At 42.1% G+C, this 7971-nt stretch overlaps 1 long non-coding RNA gene across 4 annotated transcripts in view; it reads left to right on the top strand.

The window, feature by feature from the left end:
• Positions 1–872: 872 nt before the first annotated feature.
• LOC147916842 (uncharacterized) overlaps positions 873–7971 on the top strand; it is a 121197-nt gene continuing 114098 nt past the window's right edge. For 3 of the 4 annotated variants that reach the window (XR_015552480.1, XR_015552479.1, XR_015552481.1), the window contains exon 1: positions 873–1024. This is a non-coding gene — a long non-coding RNA (uncharacterized LOC147916842). The remainder of the gene's footprint in view (positions 1025–7971) is intronic. The other variant, XR_015552482.1, reaches the window with a different exon arrangement.

The raw sequence follows: 7971 nt of genomic DNA, 5'->3' as shown, positions 1-7971 counted from the left end.
GTCTACGTATTAGGTAGGTCAGCTACGTCTCCTGCTCTTGGATAGGTGACCTTATGTAAGTGATGGCTTAGGAGGCCTACAGTGTGCTTCCCTCAGTTCTCAATGTTCCAGGGGTGACCCTTATGTGGGCTACATGTGTCCTTCTGTTATGGCCTGTTTGCTCTCCCTGTAGGCACCCAGGGAGGCTGAGTTATGCTCCTGGCCAGCTGTTGTAATGCTCAGCTGCTTGTAGTTGTTGTGGGCCCTTCAGTCTCTTTATGAGGTGTGGGGAGCCCCAGCACAGTTGGCTGCAAGTTCTAATACCACATTTGTGTTGGAGTATTTCTTTTAAGTGAGTAGGCCCCCAGCGTGGCAGGTTGTTAGGCTCAGGGCCTTACAATTGCTATAAGCCTCCAGCCTTTAGGTCTCTTGTCAGCTCTCTGAGGATTGCAGCTGGGTGGGGCTGGCCTCAGGCATGGGAGCACCCAATTGTTTCAGGCTTTGGAAGGTGGGGCAAACCCCCTATGTGGGTCTTTGAGAAGCACAAGTCTTCTGCAGCTGACAAGCCCTGCCGCCCACAGGTCCACACACACACTCAACACAGTCCTGCTCCATGTGCGCGCCCCGACCTCCCGAAGCTGACCCAGTCTCTCCACGGTGGGAGCCCCACACACTCCGCCACTGCCCCACACTCTCCACCTGCTCCTTGTGCACGACCCGCCCCACCAAAGTTGGCTCAGTTGCCAGGCTGCAGAGAATCCAGTCACCAATCTATGCAGGCCCACAAGTTGCCTGAGGGCTTGTTGTTGGGTGGGGCCAGTCTCTAGGGTGGGCCCCCTGCCCTGGCTGAGCTCCCTGCCCTGGCTGAGCTGGATTAAATCGGTGCTCTAGCCGGTGGGGCAGACCTGGGCTAGCAGGCCCCAGGGAGAACTCCAATGGCGTTTGTGTCAGCACGCCCACACCAGGCCACAACAATGGCCGCCACCAATGTCCCAGTCCCTGGAGAGGTCTCACCTCTCACCGAGATGCACTCAGGGCCTATCAGGTGAGTCTCTTTTCACCAAAGCACTGTGCACCTTTCTTTCTGGTGATTTTAGGTTGCTTTCTGAAAGGGGTGAGTTTGCGCTTGGGCCCTTTAAGAGCCAGTTTTAGTTTCTTTGTGAACCGGGTTTTCTGGGGGTACTCCCCAATGTTTTAGTAGCAGGCAAAGTCAGATATTATGCCGCTCCTCTCGATTGTGCTGGGTCCACAAAATGCCCACAGCGGGGGCGCTCCCCGGCTCAGGGCCCCGCACCTCTAGGGAGGGCTGCGTACCTGTGAGCTGCTCCCGGCGGCCGTGAAGCTGGCGGCTTGTGAAGGCAGCGTTTTTCCTCTCCAGAAGGGAGTCTCTGCCTCTTCTAACTCAGTTAGGATTGTCCGTTGTTGCAGGAGTTCCTCTTATCCAGTTTTCAGTTCTGTCTCAGGGGTAATTTTTCCACGAGTAGTTGTAAATTGGCTGTGTCCACAGGAGGAGGTGAGTTCAGAGTCTGCCTACGCCACCATCTTGACTTTCTCCTATTGTTTTTTGGGGGTACTCCCAGATGCCATTATCTATAGTTCTTTCCCTTGGGCCGTAGGCACCCCTGGAGAGGAATCTTCCAACTTCTTGCTGAAGGTTATGTGTTTGGCTGCCAGGATCCTCAAGGACCTGAGCTGGGAGAAAGTAGCTGGAGTTGGGTGCAGATGACGCAGGGTTTGGTTTGCAGACACTCAGGTAATCCCCTCTATTTCCAATGCAACTCCTCACTCCCAGCTTTCTTTGTGGCCTATGTCCCTTAGTTTAGAGCTCCAGGGCTATTCTGATTCAACTTATCCTGAGACGAAAACTTCTGTCTCCACTAGACTCTGTGGACTGTGTAAGTGCTCCTTTTCCAGAAACATAAGGAAGCTAATTCTCTTTTGGATCTTTAATTCATTCTTAATTTGTCTCTTTATAGCTTCAACTCCTAGTTTAGATATACTGGGATTTGTGGGACACATGTATATTCCTTTATATAGTCCTTTTTTTCTTTACAGAATCCTTTGTAACCTGAATCATTTTTCATCTTATTCCATTCCCACTGAATTTTAGAGTCCACAAATTAATCAATTGTTAGTGTCTTAGTTTCCTTATCTATGAAATTGGACTTGATTGCTAAGGTCCTTGCTAAATCTGAAGTTCTGACGTGGTAGGCAGCAGGCTCAAAGGGCAGGCACTGGAGTCAGACACCCGGAGTTGCGTCACTGCTCCACCACTGTACAGTCAGGGTTCTCTGGTTGCAAACAGAGACCAACCAGGCTTCCTTAAGCATAAAAGAAAATTACAGGAAGGATAATGAGTAACACAATCTACATTAAAGCTGGAAAGCCAGTCTCAGAGAACGAGCAGAGAACCAAGGGAGGCCAGACAGGGAGAAAGTCAGCCAAAGTCATACCCCAGGAAAAACCTGAAGAGGAAGCTGCCTCTGGTGCCACTGCAACTCGATATTTGCCACCAGCACACTCTTGATGTCGCTGCCACTGCCACTGTGAATAATTTCTCAACTCTCCCTCCATCTTTGTGATTGGTTGTGCTGTGCCCTTAAGTCTCAAGGGATGGGGAGAGGACATTTATGTCCCTATTTGTATTTCTCAGGATTCTCCAGAGAAACAGAACCAACGAGATATTTTATTTCAAGGAATTGGCTCAAGTGATTGTGGGGACTGGAAAGTCTGAAATTTGCAGGGCAGGTGGCAGGCTGGAAATTCAGGTCAGAGTTGATGTTGCAGTCTTGAGTCCTAATTCCACAGGGCAGGCAGGAAGGCTGGAAACTCAGGGTTTCTATGCTGAAGTCGTGAGGCTGAATTCCTTCTTCTTTGGGAAATCTCAGTGTTTAAGGCCTCCAACCGATGAACAGTTTACCTACATTATGGAGAGTAATCTGCTTTAAAGTCTACTGATTAAAATGTCAATTACATCTAAAAAATACCTTCACAGTGACATGTAGACTAGTATTTGAACAACTGGGCACCACAGCCTAGGACATGTAAATTTAACCATCACACCATTCAATGTCCACAACAGGATCCCCCTTCAAACATTTCCTTAGTTTAAGACACTGGGTAGCGAGATGACAAAAAAAAGAAAAAAAAAAAAGTTTACAGCTGCCCACTGCTCACTGTAGCCACTTTACTGTGTGATCTTGGACGAGGCTTCTCTCTGTGCTTCAGATTCCAATTCTATAAAATGGGGATAATAATAGTCACTACACATATGATTGTTGTGAAGGGTAAAAAATAAAATAGAGGTAAAGCAGTTAGAGAAGTGCTTGGAACAAAGTGAGTGTTCAATAAAGAAAGGTTGTAATTTCTTGTCTAAACACTTCAATGGAATATTTGCCACAGCTCATATACCCAGCTTCCCACAGAGTAGGGTCCTCGAGGAGGAAACACCTGAATCCATGGAGGGAGGTGTGGTTTGCATCCATAACCAGAGGCCTTTAGTTGGCATGTGCAAACAGTGATACTAATAGCTGTAATTTATTGAGCCCTCACTACCTGCCAGGTGCTATGCTGGATACTTTACATATATTTACTTGTATACTTTGATTCACACAATAATGCAGTGAGGTTTGTGATTCCGCATTTTATAAAGAGGACACTGAGATTTAGAAAAATATGTATCACACCTAGAATCACACAATTAGCTCGTTGCAGGGCCTGCATGAGAACTCAGGTTTTTCTTATCCTAAATCCTGCTCTCTCAGCTGCTGCTCTGTGCTGCCCCTACTTCAGTCCAGACAGAGGGGTCGTCTCCTTTCCTGGCTTTAGTTCCTCGAATGTTACCTTGGCTTCTTTGGCTTGGAAAATGAGAGTCTTGAGGTCTTCTGTAAACATCAGATTCAGGATGCTAAATCCCTGTGAGGAAGATCTTTGTCCTTTTTATTAGACATTAGGCTTTTTTGGTGGTAGCTCTGCTTCAGCTTTCCTTCTTTACAAAAGTGGTTAATGCAATTTTATTGAGTTTTTTAAGTCAACTCATGGATGTAGAAAAGAAGGAAAATAGGATTTTTAAAAAAATCGGCTTTCATACAATTTGAACAATTCAAAATTTAAAAAATTCCTTTCACATAAACTAAAGCTGTTTTAAACTACTTGAATAAATTTGGGGTACCATGGAAAGTATTATTCTATATTTAGAAAATTGTTAATTTTTGAATATTACTTAAAAATAGTTTTGAATGTTTGGTAGGTTGAACACTTCATAATATCTGTCACAGAAAAACAAGAGACATGGGCCGGCCCTGTGGCTTGGTGGTTAAGTGCGTGCGCTGCGATGCTGGTGGCCCGGGTTCCGATCCCGGGTGCGCATCGAGGCACCACTTCTCCGTCCATCCTGAGGCCGAGTCCCACATACAGCAACTAGAAGGATGTGCAGCTATGACATACAACTATCTACTGGGGCTTTGGGGGGAAAAAAATAAAATAAATAAAATCTTTAAAAAAAAAAAACAAGAGACAAAAATCACAGGCAAGCCTTTCATTTGTGGACAAAAACATCTAAGGGCTAAGTGTATCTGAACAACTTTAAAAATAGGAATTAAGCCCATTTTCCAGAAGCAATCTGAATCTTAAATATCTTGTTCTAGAAGTCAAGTCTACAACCAGTTGACATAGAGAGCAAAGCAATTCTTTGGATGATATAGAGTCAGACCTGTTCGTTCTTAAAATTTAATGTCCATATAAACCACCTAGGGATGTTTTCAGAATGTAGTTCCTGATTCAGTAAGATAGAGGTGAGACCTGAGATTCATTCTGTGTTTCCAACAAGCTCCCAGGGGGTACCCACACTACTGTCAATGGGCCACACTTTTAGTAGCAAGGGCAGACTACCAATTTTGATAGTTGTCTGAACTGAGAAGCCAAACACCACTCAATAATCAGAGTACTTCATCATTGATTGTTGTTAGTCATTTATTTGTAGCCATTATGGTATTATACCTTTGGAAGCAAAAGTGAGCTATGGCTTTTAAGTTAACCAGAGACCATTCCATCTAGATGTCTAGAGGTGAGGGAGGAGAAGGAAATTGACATCTATTGTTCATCTGAGATACTATTCGTATTACTTGACATGTGTCATTTCATTCCTATAGCAATTCATGTGATGCATACATAAGAGTCCCCTTTTACGGATGAGGAAGTAAAGTTTCACAGAAAGTAAGTTGTCAAGGCCAGTAAGCAGTGGAATCAGGGTTTGAAGCTCCATCTGTCTGACTTGACAACTCATGTCTCTTCCAGTGTACTATGCGCCAGTCACATCTGGATGGCTTTACTGCAATTGCTTTTTCTTTTGACATCATTGGCTATTCTTTATCTTTAAAGTTTTCTTAAAAAAAGAGAATCGAATCCAATTTAAAAAAATCTACACAAAATTGTTCGTTAAACTTCCCTCTTATATCCTGTTTTCCCATTTCATTCTGTATGTCAGAATTGTTCTCTACCCTGCAAAGCCCTTGATGCTTTGTGCTGAGCTGACTGATGAAGCATTCTGATTTAAAAACCATCCCATTCCTCCCTCCACAAAGCCTCAATCTTTGATCTTCTCTCAGGAGCAATTTCCAATAGCCTTTTTTTCAAAGCTTGTAAATGTTTGGTATGCAGTCCTAACCAGGGCCTCTCCCTCTACCCCAAATGAAAGGTTGGGACCTTGAATTCCCCATTGTCATTACTGCTCTACTGGAAGTCTTAGTGTAGGATTTGGTGTTCTATAGTAAAGGGAAAATCAAATATAGCGAACCCCATGCTCTGGCTGTGTTTACACACTTGAAAACTAGGTGAGGTTTTGGCAATTACCTAGTTTATTTGATCTATGCAGGTGAAACCAGATTATTTCAGCACTTTTAATATGATTATTTTTGTTTGGCCCTCTTCACCCAGAAACACTGTTAGCATGATTCAAATTAATTGGATAATTGCAGACTCATCATTTTACCCTGTGATACAAACTTGTAAAAATTCTGGCAGGCTATAATAAAGAGAAGAATGAACAAATTAGTTATCTAGGACTTTTGGAACTCTTTCTTACTGTTCAACTTTTCCTGAAAGGCAAGCCAAAATGTAAAATCAACAAGATTAGGGCTACTTGGGTTGTATATGGGGTAGAAATTTGGACTCTCGTCTTCTCATCCCTCATCTGGGCATGTTCTCTGAGATAGAACAGTACATTGGAATACGGAACACTGGAAAAAACACCGACTGTCGAGTCAGACAGAATGAAGTTCAAACCATGACTCCTAAAATATTCTCACAGCTCTGATTGATGAGTACTGGCTTAGGCCAGAGCATTACACACACTTTTATCTCAAGACTAATTCCTTATTTTTTTTAACTAAAATATGTGACCTTGAAAAATTATTAGTATCCATGAATAATTAATAATAATGTTTGAATATTTCTGTGAATATTTGAATTTCCCTAGCTTAGCATTTTATTCAGAGACCCAAATTCAGCCAATTCTACTTTCTAAAATAAGTTACAGCGTCTTGAATTAACAGAAATTTTAGAAGTGAAGTATAGAAAGATACATGAGTTTTGAATTTGTTGTTCTCATTTGCTAAGGCCTCTATTCAGACTAGGTCTCTAGCTGTGGCATACACAATCTAGGAAACACATGCCAAATGACTAAATATGTGGCTCTCAAGATTGTCTGTATATCACAGTCCCCTGCAGAGCTACTCCAGCCCAGACTTATTGAGGGGGAGAAAGGGCGTGGCCTGTGTGGCTGTCATTTTAGAAAAATCCAGAGTTGATTCTCATGCACAGTCAGGACTGAGAATTGCTGAATAAAGCCACTGAAAATTGGTCCTTTTATTCTGATCATCTTTGTAATGGATTCAGGTTCTCAAAAAATTATGAACCTGGATCACTTTCATACAGATAGGTTCTAAATCAGAATGGACAGTGATAAGACACATGGTCCAGTTTTCCTGTTCTGAATACATATGATATAGGACTTACCCAATCTTCTTTAAATTCAATAACATTAAAAACGATAGCTATCATTTATTGAGCAACTATGTGTATGTATCATCATCATCACCATCATCATCACATCACTTACACCCAAGTAAGTGCTTAACATTTACTAAGCACTTGCTAAGATGTTCACATATATAATTTCTTCTAATTCTCACAAAATTCCATTCTGTAAGCATATTAAGCCCCCTTTTTACAGATGAGAAAACTGAGTTATAGAAAGGTCAAGGCTACTTGACTAAGGCTACACAGGTAATAAGTATAGAGTTCTGGCTCCATATCGCTGTACATATATCATCTCTAACATTTACAATAGCCCTACAGGATAGGTATTGAATGTGTACCCTCATTTTACAAATGCATATAAGTAGCTAAGGCTTTAAATAGTTAAGTAACCAATATTAAAAGCTGGAAAGCAACCTAAAGTCAAGCCAAAATAATATTTATTTATTGTGCATAGAAGAATATCTTTTTCCCATCTCATGAGGGCTTGAAGAGCCACACCCAAATAGAATTCTTCCCAAACCAATGTTACCTTGGAAAGAAAAAGCTAGTAAACACTGTGAATTTAAAAGATTATATATACCAAAGTAATTGAAACACCTGCATACGGGCTTTGGGGCTTACAGAGAAGATGAGCGTGGGAATCAGCCTATATCCTCTGCTTTAAATTTCACAGCCAACTTTATTTTAAATGTATAAGTATGTTAAGCCATATAATTCCCTGGGTTATTTACATTCTAGTCAGGGTGACTATTGAAGTATAGTGTAATTACAAGGTACAATTTCCAAGCTGAAGGAAATTGTTTGTTGTGTAATAGGTCTGTCTCAGACTGACCTCTGAAAATGCCCAAAATGAATACTTGTAAGTCTCGGTTACAGGTAAATCATATGCAACCTCCTGAATTAATATATAAAGTGAGAGGTGGTTTTTGATTTGGATAGAACCTTTTCTTCTGC

The sequence above is a fragment of the Ceratotherium simum genome, chromosome 6 (assembly GCF_057802395.1).
Source record: "Ceratotherium simum simum isolate JZ-2026a chromosome 6, ASM5780239v1, whole genome shotgun sequence".
In the NCBI taxonomy this organism is placed as follows: Eukaryota; Metazoa; Chordata; class Mammalia; order Perissodactyla; family Rhinocerotidae; genus Ceratotherium; species Ceratotherium simum.
Note: the sequence above shows the minus strand (reverse complement) of the source record. Positions and strands in the feature narration are given on the sequence as shown.